Genomic DNA, 12,543 nt, shown 5'->3' on the forward strand with positions numbered 1-12,543 from the left:
TGGTTGTCCATTTCTTTTGGTATGTTACTTTGTTCCTTTGATTGCATCAAAAACTTCCTGTTTCTTCTATACACCTGTCCATCAGGTGTCTGGACAACGTAAGATCTTGGCTGGTCAGGAAGTTCAGTTACCTGGGCTGGATTCCATACTCCATCTTGCCATATTCTGACATTTTCGCCAACCTGAAGTTTCTGAAGTGCTTTGGATCCTTGATCAAAGTATTCCTTCTGTTTATTTTTTCTTGTCTCTAACAATTTCTGAACTGTATTGGTTACCATTTGAGGTGTCAACATCTGTGATGTCATCGGAAGTCTTGTTCTCACATGCCGACCCATTAACAACTGGGCTGGTGACGCTCCAATATCCTCCAAAGGTGTGCTGCTCAGATTCAGCAAAGACAGATAAGGATCTATTCCATCAGCTTTAGCCTTTTTCAGCATGAGTTTGACAGTCTGTACTCCTCTTTCAGCCATTCCATTTGACTGTGTGTGATGGGGGCTTGATGTTCTGTGAATGAACTCCCACTCCTTGGCAAAGGCTTGGAATTCACGTGAGCTGAACTGTGGTCCATTATCTGAAATTAATGTCTCAGGAATTTCATGTCTGGCGAATTGTGACTTTAGATGAGTGATGACTGTTGCACTTCTCGTGTCTGACTTCAGCCACTCAACCTTGATGAATTTGGAATAGTAATCCACCAAGAGTAGATATTCCTGCTGGTTAAAGGTGAATAGGTCGACACCTATCTTCTGCCAGGGTCTTTCAGGAACACTGTGTGGATGTGGGTCTTTGGTTTGTCGTTTCTGGTGTGTACTGCACACATCACAGCTGTTCACCATCTCTGAGATACTTTGCGACATCCCAGGCCAAAAGAGTACCTCTCTCGCTCTGCGTCTACAACTTTCAATGCCCAAATGACTTTCGTGAATGCGCTGTAGCATTTCCATTCTCATCGCTGCAGGAACTATGAGCCGTTCTCCTTTGAATAAGATTCCATCCACAACTGAAATTTCTTCTCTGAAGTTCCAATAGGCTTGTACTTCTTTTGCAGCTTGGCTTTTTGTTTCTGGCCATCCATTCAGAACTGTTTCTGTGAGTTTAGTCAGTGTGACATCATTTTTTGTTTCCTTTCTGAATTCCTCTAGTTTCTCAATTGACACAGGTAAGTTGGAGATCACCATGTGCACCTGAGCTTCTATTTCTTTATCAATTACGCCAGTCTCTGGTAAATAAGCTCTGGATAAAGCATCTGCAATGTACATCTCTTTTCCTGGCTTGTAGTGTACGTTCACGTGATATTTTTGCAGTCTCATTAAGAGTCTCTATATTCTAGCTGGAGAGCTGCTCAACGGCTTTTTCATTATCACTTCAAGTGGTTTGTGATCCGACTGCACATCCACTTCTCTCCCATACACATACTGGTGAAAACGTTCTACTCCAAACACAATTGCCAACTTCTCTTTTTCTATCTCTGCGTAACGCTGTTCAGTTTCAGTCAATGCGCGTGATGCATACGCTACTGGCTTGTCCTCTTGCAATAAGACACCCCCGAGTCCACTTTTGGATGCATCTACTGACAGTGTTAGTGGGAGCTTTACATCATAGTATCTGAGCAAATGAGCTTCAGTGAGCATTGTTTTCAACTGGTTGAATGCGTGTTGATGCTCACCTTTCCATTGGCATTCAACATCATCTCTGGTAAGTCCACGCAATGGCTCAGTATGTTGTGACATGTTTGGAATGAATTTTGCAAGGTATGTGACCATACCTAGAAATCGTTCCACATCTTTCTTGCATTCTGGTGTTGGCATTTTCCTAATAGCCTCGATCTTGCTCTGATCTGGTTTCAAACCATCTTTTGAGAAGATGTGACCCAGGTATTTGATTTCTTCTGGGCCTACTTTGCATTTTTCTTTATTTAGCTTGAAATTCTTGGCTCTTGCTCTCTCCAGCACTTGCCTCAATCTGCTATCATGCCGGTCTTTTGTCTCACCCCAAATCAAAATGTCATCGACATTGCATCCAGCACTGTAAAGTATTTTGCTTTTGAGAGTCTGCAAGTTATTTCTTCTACCGTTGGTAGTTGGTAGTGTTTCCTCATTACTGCTGTGTTGAGATCACGAGGATCTAAGCAGATTCTTAATTTCCCATTTGTTTTTCAACAATTACTATGGGGTTGACCCACTGGGTGGGCTCTTCGATCTTTGTTATCACTTTCATTTTTTCCATTCTGTTCTAAGTTTTTCTCTCAAAGTGACAGGAATTTTCAGAGATGTGGACTCGAGTCATTGTGACTCGGACTCGAGTCGACTCGAGTCAGGGGGAGAAAAAAAAGTCCTGGAACGCCGCCAAGAGTTACCAACTATCCCATATTAGCCGGGACGTCCCATACATTGGGCTAAATTAGTTTGTATTGACTGCTACTCTACTCTGCTCACTGATCGGAATCCTTGTTGCTTCAAAAAGTTACCGGTTATTTTAGTCTGAACACTGTGGGTATGCTCAGTGAGCATTACTTCTTCTTCGTGTGTCCTTCTGTTGCCGCCACAGCACCCGACCATGATGCTGCCCCCACACAATTGCACCCCCAATACTCTCCATTACCAGCTCCCAAAACAGACCACAGACACCAAATGCACATTAAATAACACATTTAATAAACATAACTTGTACTAAACGTTTGTCAGAAGCCGTTTCTACTTACCTCCTGCCCCGCGCTTTGAAAGCGCTGTAGGACACGGTGTCGTGGAGGAGGAACGGCTGATTAATTTAGTGGCTGTAATGCGACTATCAAAACCAACTATGAGCTGCTGAGAGGGCGAGTACAGGGAGATCTGTCCGACACGAGTCCAAGGAACGAGCATGAGTCCGTAGCTGCAGTTAAAGAGTGTTTATTGATACTACGACAAAACATTGCTCTGCATAGATGGTATTGCATTTGGACTTAGATGTTAGTGTTAGCGTTTAGTGGTCAACAGAAATATCGGCACCCTGACTCACCCTCTCTCAGTTGCAAACAACAAACAGACTGATTCCTAAATAGGCGCAGGTGATATTAGTTAGTAGTGTAGCATCCCCACCGATAAATGGTCAAGACTTAAACTGATGGTTTTCTTGATTCATTGAAATCCTTCCGTTGTCAACCAATAAACCACCGTAAGAGCTATAGGCAGAGCACAAACACAATGCATTAACTACCTAGCCAGTGTCATGAATTAACCTAGCATAACATTCGGTACCATTACGTGGTTTATGAACTTAGCACATGTAAGAAAGTTCTTATTACAGTCCAAAATCATTTTCAAAGACATTAACACATGTTAACCGTGTATTATTTCATGAACACTGACCTTGTGCCTCTTCGGCGGGTGCTAAAACAATTTAATATTTAACTTTAACTTTATCGCTATCTTTCTGTCTTTGTTAACATTACTGTTGCGTTCTCTTCTTCTCCTTTGTACGCGCTAGGAACTCGCTGGAGTAGGACACATTATTTCAACATAAAAGTCCTTCAAATAAGGCAGAATATAAGGCAATATAAATTCACCAAAAATAAAGGCAATAATTATAGCTCCTGACTTCTCAATAGTGCTGTGTTTTCTTTAGAACTAATTCAGAAATTGGGTCCTTTACAAGTAGGGAGGGCAAAATGGAGCTTTAGAATGTAGACCGCTGTGTGTGCACGTGAGCTCGCCAATAGATTTCTCACAGAAAACGTAATTTGTCCACTTTTTTACTTTACAGTAGAGGTGATCAAACTTACAATAACTAAGTGCTAGTGTGTTCTAAGCCTTTACTGGTCCCTGTACGATGTTAGCATGATGTAGCTAGCATACGCGAATAGCACAAAGCCATACAATTCGCTTTTTAACGGCACTTGGTTATTCGAACGATATAAATAAAAGCATTAGATTAAATTCGACGGCACCGGAATTTTCTGTCGTACCGTCCATAAATGGCAAAAGTCCCACCATAGGATTTATTTAAATCTTTAAAAGTTATACTTTTTCTGAATCGTCATTAATTCATCTTGTTTCTATCAGTGATTCGGCGTGATCGGACAGTTCTGTAGCTATGTAAATGAGGTCAGAAGGATACAGCACTGTTATTTGCTACCTAAACTTTGACGCACGCTCGAGAGCGTTAACATGATTGAAGTCTGACATGTCTATAGTCAAAATCCATTGAAACTATGAAAAAGTAACCAGGGACTTTGGACTTATAAGGCTGGACATACCGAGTACCCAGCAAAAATATTGACCTGGCTACAGTCACACTTTTGACAGTTCGAACTGCCACCAACTGCCATGTATGAGCGCGTGAACTAAACCAGCAAAAGCTATTGTTGTGTCACCGTTGCGGGAGTGACTTGACTTGGGACTTGACTTGCCGTAACCAAGGACTCGACTTGACTTGACTTGACATAACCTGTGACTTGACTTGACTTGACTTGCCCAAGAAAAAAATACTTGGGACTTGCTTGAGACTTGGACCAAATGACTTGAGACTTACTTGTGACTTGGATAAGAGGGACTTGGTCACATCTCTGGGAATTTTCCTAGGTGGATGGACTCTTGGTATCACGCTTGCATCAATTCGAATGGTGTGTTCTCCCTCCAGGCAACCTATGCCCTCAAACACATCAGCATACTCTTGGAAGATATCCATTTTGTCACTTTTATTCAGTGCCATCACTCTCTTGATGAGCCCCATTTGTTCACATGCCTGAATTCGGAGTATTGGTTTGGCATCTGATTGTACGAAAATGAATTCCAGAACATGCTTTCTTTTTGTATTTCACTGTCCAGTTGCACTTTCCTTTCACAGGTATTTTGTCTCCAGTGTATGTTGAAAGTTTCATGTCTGTGGGTCTGAGTATGTTCTTTTTGACTATTCTTTGTAGTAAACTGTAAGGAATGACATTGGCTTGTGCACCAGTATCAAGTTTGAATTTTACATGTTTGTGCTCCAACTTTAGTTTGACAGTCCATTCTTCTGTCTGTGTCTTTGCATGCACTACACCTATGAACAGACTTGCTTGCTGATCTGTGACGTCATCATCAACCGCATGCACTTTCCTCGATCTACATATCTTGGCAAAGTGGTTCATTTCCTCGCAGTTCTTACATTGTTTGCCATAAGCAGGGCATTTACATGATGCATGCTCAATTCCACATCGTTTGCAATCAAACGTGTTTGCTTTGTCTTTCTCACTCACTTTCGTTTTATTGTGTTGGTCCTTTTTTCCTGTCTGCTTATGTTTTACTGCATCCACATGCTTGCTTTCACGTGCAGAGGCTTGTGCGTGATCCTCGTCATGCATTTGTTTAATTTGTGCTTTTATCATTTCTGAAGCAAGGCACAGCTGCGTAGCCTTTTCGAGAGTAATGTCTACTTCTCTTAGCATTCTCTCTCTCATTGTATCAGACGTGATTCCACAGACAACCTGATCTCTGATAAGGGATTCTCGCAACTGTCCAAATTCACATGACTTTGCCTTTAGCTTTAGCTCCGTAATGTACTGGCTAATGGACATGTCCCCTTGCACACACATGAAAAACTTGTAGCGTTCATATGTAATGTTCTTTTTTGGGTTACAGTATTCTTTGAATTTTTCCATTATTTCCGGCAATTAATGTTTATCGTCGTCTGCTTCGAACATGAAGGTATTGTACACTTCAACTGCCTCTTCTCTGGCAACATGAAGAAATAGTGAGGACTGTACCTTAGCTGGCTTGCTAGCGCCTCCGGTCGCTGCTAAATACAGCTCAAACCTTTGTCGAAACCTCCTCCAGTTTTCTGACAGGTTCCCGTGCAGTAGATCAAGTCCAGCAGGTGGCTTAAGTCCTTCCATGGTTGCAATACTGAACTCTCCCAGCACCACCTAGTGGCTTCCACATTACATGTATGTATCAGGATGTATTATTTATACATATCATGACAGCCACTAAAGGAAAAAGATTATTGCTAATTGAGAGTTGTCCGTTTATAAACAACCATTTCAGCGAGTCATATAGTAGCTAGTAACTTTTGCAATCTACCAAAACATGAGAGTTTACGGCTATTTGCTATTTCAATATAATGTTACTGTACTTCACAAAACCATTCACAGTTATATCTGATACCATTTCACAAAACCATTTTTAAAATGCCAATAGCTTGGCATTACAATGTCATGGTTGACATCATTTTACTTATCACACTGCTGGCTTTTGCTCACTCCTTGGCAAAACTGCAGGCAGCGTAGTAATGGTTCTTGGGCTTGACCAGGACTACCTGCCAAATGTTGAAGGATTATAAAAATGTAATCACCACCTATCATCCAATCAGAATTGAGTATTCACCAAGATTGTGGTATAATTATTATTTTAATATTATTGTTACTATGTGAAACACATACACACAAACACACAATAGAAAAGAGCTCACAAGGAACATTGCTTGTGACTGAATTTTAATGAAATTGCCAGTAAAAACATATACAAAAATTGTTTCACTATGAAATTACAAATTCAAAACCTCAGGATCCCCACAGCTGATGGCACTTGAATTTCACAGACTGTTGCCACTCTGACACAGGGCAGTTGTTACTTTCTAGGGTGCAGTTACCTTGGGTAACACTTAAAACACCATAGGAGCTTGGCTGAACATAACTAGTATTAGCCAAATTTTCCTTAATTCTCCATGTAGACTAGTTACTAGAATTTAGATTTTGTTTTCGGAAAACAGATTAATTCTTATTTTCCTCTGTTCAAGTAACATGAGAGCTCGCCAAACACCAACTCTATAGCTCAAGTTCAGAAACATTCAGTCCTGTGAATGACACATTGACATAATACCGAATTATATACACTTTTATATGGGTAAAGTGTACAATTATACATTTTATATTAATTTACCATAGAAAAACAAACAGTAGTCTATAGACTGTGGTGACAGCAGTAGTTATTATCCACATACCAATGAACAGAAGTGTTTACCACAGAATGATTAAAAAATACAGATTTTCGACCAGAGAAGAAGATATTTCTTAAATCTATCATCAGACACAGAGGAATTAAATTTAATGTATTTATGCAATTCAAATTTTGAAATGTAGGCAAATTCTAGATCTGATCCTCAGCAATTCTGGTGTTATTTCAAATGTGACTGGATTGTGATTTTAATGTATTTTGTCTCCACTGTAAAATGGTGTAAATGGTGTGTAGCACTGTAAAATGTGTGCTAGACATGTATCTCAAGCTTAGTCTGGGTCACAAATTAAAGTATTTTGGTAAATAAAAGAAACAATTTCATTCTGCATATTAATCAACCAAATATTATTTTCACTGGTCAATACATTTTTATTATTTCGTATTTTCTTTTCCCTGTGTCTTGTATGCATCATCAGTATTTTGTTCAGGTGCCTTGCTTTAGCTACATATGCTGCAGCACCAAATATTGCGCCTAACAGAGCCCCCTTTGCTAAAGACTTACATGCACCATGAGAAATAGCATACCATACAGAAATAAATGACAGAAGCCCTGCTCCTGTTTTCAAAAACATTTTTGTCACTTTCTGCCCTGGTTTTCCTTGGGCCCTAGGCTGAGCCTTGTTACCTTTTTTCACAACTCTGAGCATGTCCTTGGTATAGTGCTCTCCTCCGTTCCGTTTCACCATCTCATGAACTGTGTTCAGCAGCTTTTTGATTTGAATGGCATTGCTTCTATCATGGTCTATGGTGGTGTTATTCCAGTATTTGTTATCGATGACGTGAATTCGGCCTCTGCACTTTTCGAGAAATGATTTCAGCTGGTCATTTTTATCCACAAACTGCTGGATGGTCATGTGGTTGAGCTGGTCCCCATGGGTAAAAAGTATGACAGCATACTTCAAAGCCTCCTCACCAAACCAATCCTCTAACGTCTTTAACACTAGCATGTCCTCTGCTGTCTGCTTGAGAAATGTGTGAGGAGTAGCAGAACAGTCTCTGATGCACTCCACTATTTTGGGGTTTAGTGCCTCACCAGCACTCTTATTAGCAAGAAGCCCTGGTGTGTCGACCACAGTAATGCTCCTCCCAGAAACAATTTTTGTTTTTGCCTCACAATCCAGTGTTTGGAAATTGGCAGAGCATGAGGTCTTGAACAGCTCCTCTCCCAGAATGCTGTTGGCTGTATTGCTCCTTCCAGCTCCTGTCTTACCCAATAGGACAATTCTCAGATCAGCTGACCCTAGAAAATGCCAGGGGCATTGTCATTTGAAAAAAGAATAACGTTGTATAGATTACCAGGATGATGATGAAGATTTTTTTATGATGGTAAGACGTTATTTTGAATTTCCAATGTTGACTCCAATGTTGTTTATTACATTGGAACAAGTGTAACATGATGAAAAACATTCATTTTCATTTTGAATGTATTTTTAAGAAGTTACATACAGTGGGAGCAATAATTATTTGATCCCTTGCTGATTTTCTAGGTTTGCCCACTTACAAAGAATGGAACGGTGTAGAATTTTAATCATAGGTACATTTTAACATTGAGAGACAGAATATCACAAAATAATCCACAATAACAACATCATATAAATTTTATAAATTTAATATCATATTTTCACATGAAATAAGTATTTGATCGATAGAACAATAGGACTTAATACTTGGTGGAGAAACCTTTGTTGGCAAGCACAGAGGTCAGATGTTTGTTGTAGTTTTTCACCAGGTTTGCACAGATCTTGGGAGGGATTTTGGTCCACTCCTCTTTGCAGATCCTCTCCAAATCCTTAAGGTTCCAAGGCTGTCACTTGGCAACTGAAAGCTTCAGCTCCCTCCACAGATTTTCGATGGGATTTAGGTCTGGAGACTCGCTAGGCCACTCCAGGACCTTAATATGCTTCTTTTTGAGCCACTCCTGTGTTGCCTTGGCCGTATGTTTTGGGTCATTGTCATGTTGGAAGACCCATCCACGACCCATCAACTCGACTCTCTGGGTTTGGAGGAAGAGAAATGCTGAGTACAAGCCCAAGAACACCATCCCCACTGTGAAGCATGGAGGTGGAAACCTTATGCTTTGGGGGTGTTTCTCAGCTAAGGGGACAGGACGACTTCACCGTATCAAGGGGAGGATGAATGGGGCCATGTACCAGGAAATTTTGGGCGACAACCTCCTTCCCTCAGTGAGAGCACTGAAAATGGGTTGTGGATGGAGAGGATTCTTCCAATTAATCCTCCCATTGCTGCAATAGAAGTTGGTAAGTACTGCATGATGCAGCAAGGATATCTTATTGTGGCTACACCAGGGACCGAACCACCGACTTTGTGGGTCCCAGTCATGTACCTTAACCACGACACTAAAGGCCACTCTATGCGCTTTATTTTTTCCTCTTATGCTAGAATCACCTTTGGCTGTTTATCACCTGTTTCAGCCATTCACAACATATCCTTTGTTAAATAGAATTTTAGCCAACAAAATCATGATGGTTCTATATTCTTTATTTGAAACTGATTTACCCTAGCATATGAGAGCTTTGGGAAAAGCACTGATGAAAAGGACTCTTACCTTCCATTCCAAATTGATGAACCTGAAGGAGATATGCTGGGTAATAGCTGGTGTTAATGAATGTTTGCTTTTGATAAACTGAGATCTGTGATTATATACTGGTGAATACCTGCACTTTCATTAGAGGATTTGGACTCCCTGTGATCAAAGTTGCCTGTTAAGGGGATCGTTCAGTGTGAAAATGATCCTGTTTCACTCTTCAAGACATTTGTTTGACAAATCCACAAGGTTCAAGGCATCAATCATGGATCCAGGCTGTTGTCTCTATAACACAGGGCCACAATCTGAAATTAGTGCAATTGCAAGTGAAACAAATGAAATATATAAATCTTATCCACAAAATATAAATAAGAATGTTATTATTCCTGGCAATGATCTGGAGGTTGAATGAGCACATAGTTATATTCCATTTATTATGGTCTCTATTGTTACATGCAATTTTACTGTAATTCATTTATTATTCGTAAGATTTTATGCAGGAAAAAAACATTAGACTGAAGAAATATATTTGAAGTATACAATCCTTTACTTGAGAATACTAAAGGCCAGATGTACTAAGCCTTTTGCAACGATTTTCAGGCACAGATATGACACATGCCCAGGAAAGATGTTGTATGGTACGTATCAAATTGATGCAGGGGGCTAGAACCGAAGCATGCGTGTGATCTACTCGAGTCATCGCAAGATGTGCTTCTGTCCGTAATGCATATGCATTTAAGAGTCACGCAATTAACGAGGGTCGAATTGTGCGTCAAATTCCTCCACCTCGATAGGGCAGGTGTAAAGCGAGACGCAAGACAGAAACACAGATCTAGGCTTCGAAGATGCACAGAAATAATCACACAATGCAACAAGAATCACACAATTTCAACCCCCAGAGCAAGAAATCAAACAAATTAGTAATAGTAATAGTAAACATGAATTAATGATTGCTGCCAAGCAATAATTAAGGCTGGGTGTTGTAAGGCTGTCACAGAAAATATTTCTAAACGAATTGATTAAATTAACCAAATTATCATGTGAAGCAGTGGGAAGTGACTAAACTAATGTGTTCAACTGTAGTGACAGTAAGTGAAGTTTTAAAAAATCAGTTTTGCCACTAGTAAAAAATAGGGTTGATGGTCCTATGAGCAGCCTAATGCGATGATATGCTGCTTTTGTCCATTGCGGAAAAAGCGTGTGTTTGTTTTGATTGGTTATCCTCCAAAACAATCGTGGAAAAAATAGAAAATCCCATGCAACTTCTGTGACAAACATCTTGGAGAAATAGAATATGTACTGGTACCTCCCATACGACGTTCCAATTCTATCTTGGTAATAGTGAAGCTCATTGCAGCGTTACATCTCGCAATTAATTCAAATAAAAATAGCCGCCACAGCTGGAATATGTACACTTTTTTCGTGCACTAGATACTTTTACATGGCAGCCGATATATGGATATCCCCACTCGCAGTGAAGATATTCAATGCACTAAACACCTGTTTTAACTGCGATGTTTAAGATCCGTCTCTTCGCAAAATGTTTGTCGGCAGTCCCATTCGCTGATTGTCTAATGTGCTGTATCCTGTGTAAATAATACGTTAATTTCAGCCAGACTGCTACCGCACGAACACACTCGTCAGATTTGCATTTTGCGTTGCGAGTTTCACGTGTGGAAATCTGATCCTTAAAGTATAATTAAATTTAATCTAAACTCCAAGTTTACAGAAATATACTCTTTTTGTATTGGACAAAGTCATTGATATAGTGTTTCAAATTTCAATCACAGTTAAGATGAAAGACAGTACATCTATCTCCTCAATTCCTTTTTTTCAAAATTGTAAATTGATGCACCGACAATACAGGCTGCTCTACAACTCTAGTTAAACTAACTTGAACAACAGCTGATATATTCACATTCCTCCATAATCTCTTTAAATTACTGAAGTGATTTTGACAATGTTTCAAAAGACGCAGCTGTGAGACAGTGGCATGTGCTTTGACTGCAGAAATGTGCTTCACATGTGCCTAGAATACCAGCTCAAATGTACTATATAGTAGTTATAACACTTACTGACCTAGCACTTGTAGACGAGGCGAAGGTTCCAGAATTACTTTTTATTAATCAGTCATGGGCACCTCAGTCTCTCAGATCTTTATCGGCATCATAGGATATGGTAGTAAAGGATCTCTCTCCAATGCTTGATGACTCAATTGTGCAATACAGCCAGCTAACAAGCCAATCAAATTGCTCTGTTCAGATTGGTGGTGAAGTTCTCTTTATCGTAAATCACATGGGTTTAACAGAAACAGGAACTGTGTCCCCCTCCGTGTTGAGAAAGTACTCCCCCCTCAAATTTTGAAAACAATAGCCAACGGGGCACTTCAGAAAGAACACAGCAAGTAAGGTTGTCTACATATTAAGCTACAAAACAGGATTCAGTGGATCCTCCTAAAAAGCCTTTACATTTGCCACAATCACAATGTCTGACTCACTCTTTCAGTTTAACATTAGCTAGCTGAAAATCAGCCTGGCTACTAAATAAATCAATCTTATTTTAAAAGTTTAAGACTAATAGAACTGGTAGGCTACCCCATGTGTTGTTTTATTAACTAACCAGCTATCAAGGTCTAGGTTACAGTGTGAGTGCTTTAGCTGAAACAAAACATTTGGATTACCACTCAAAAGCAGAGGTTGCATATTCTGCATTTTTTACCCAGAGAGCCAAAACACAGTAAAATAAATGTACTCAAGATTACAATGGACAATGGCCCACAAACAAAGCACAGAAAAATAATTACACCCATTTCTTTGAGCCAATCTTCTTTGACTGACATTTGTATTGTTTATAAATCATACACAGCCATTGATAGCATTGTGAGATTAAAAGCGAAAGTTTCATTTCAATGAGAAGTCAAAAACTAGATGTCACGTTCTCAGCCTTTTAACCCTAGTGTAGTCTTAACATTCTGTATACTCCCCTTTTCCCCTTTTCCGCCTTCACTAAACAAATAAAGCAGCT

General features: G+C 39.8%; 1 long non-coding RNA gene across 2 annotated transcripts; it reads right to left on the reverse strand.

Moving 5' to 3' along the window:
• Positions 1-6,437: 6,437 nt before the first annotated feature.
• Positions 6,438-11,734, reverse strand: LOC133135549 (uncharacterized). 2 transcript variants are annotated; one of them, XR_009709408.1, is made up of 3 exons: positions 11,599-11,734; positions 9,541-9,804; positions 6,438-8,967 (listed from the first exon to the last, which is right to left on the reverse strand). It is a non-coding gene; the product is annotated as an uncharacterized LOC133135549 (long non-coding RNA). The 2 variants fall into 2 exon arrangements; XR_009709409.1 differs by having other exon boundaries at positions 6,438-9,217.
• Positions 11,735-12,543: the final 809 nt, after the last annotated feature.

Source organism: Conger conger, chromosome 8, assembly GCF_963514075.1.
Source record: "Conger conger chromosome 8, fConCon1.1, whole genome shotgun sequence".
Lineage (NCBI taxonomy): Eukaryota > Metazoa > Chordata > Actinopteri > Anguilliformes > Congridae > Conger > Conger conger.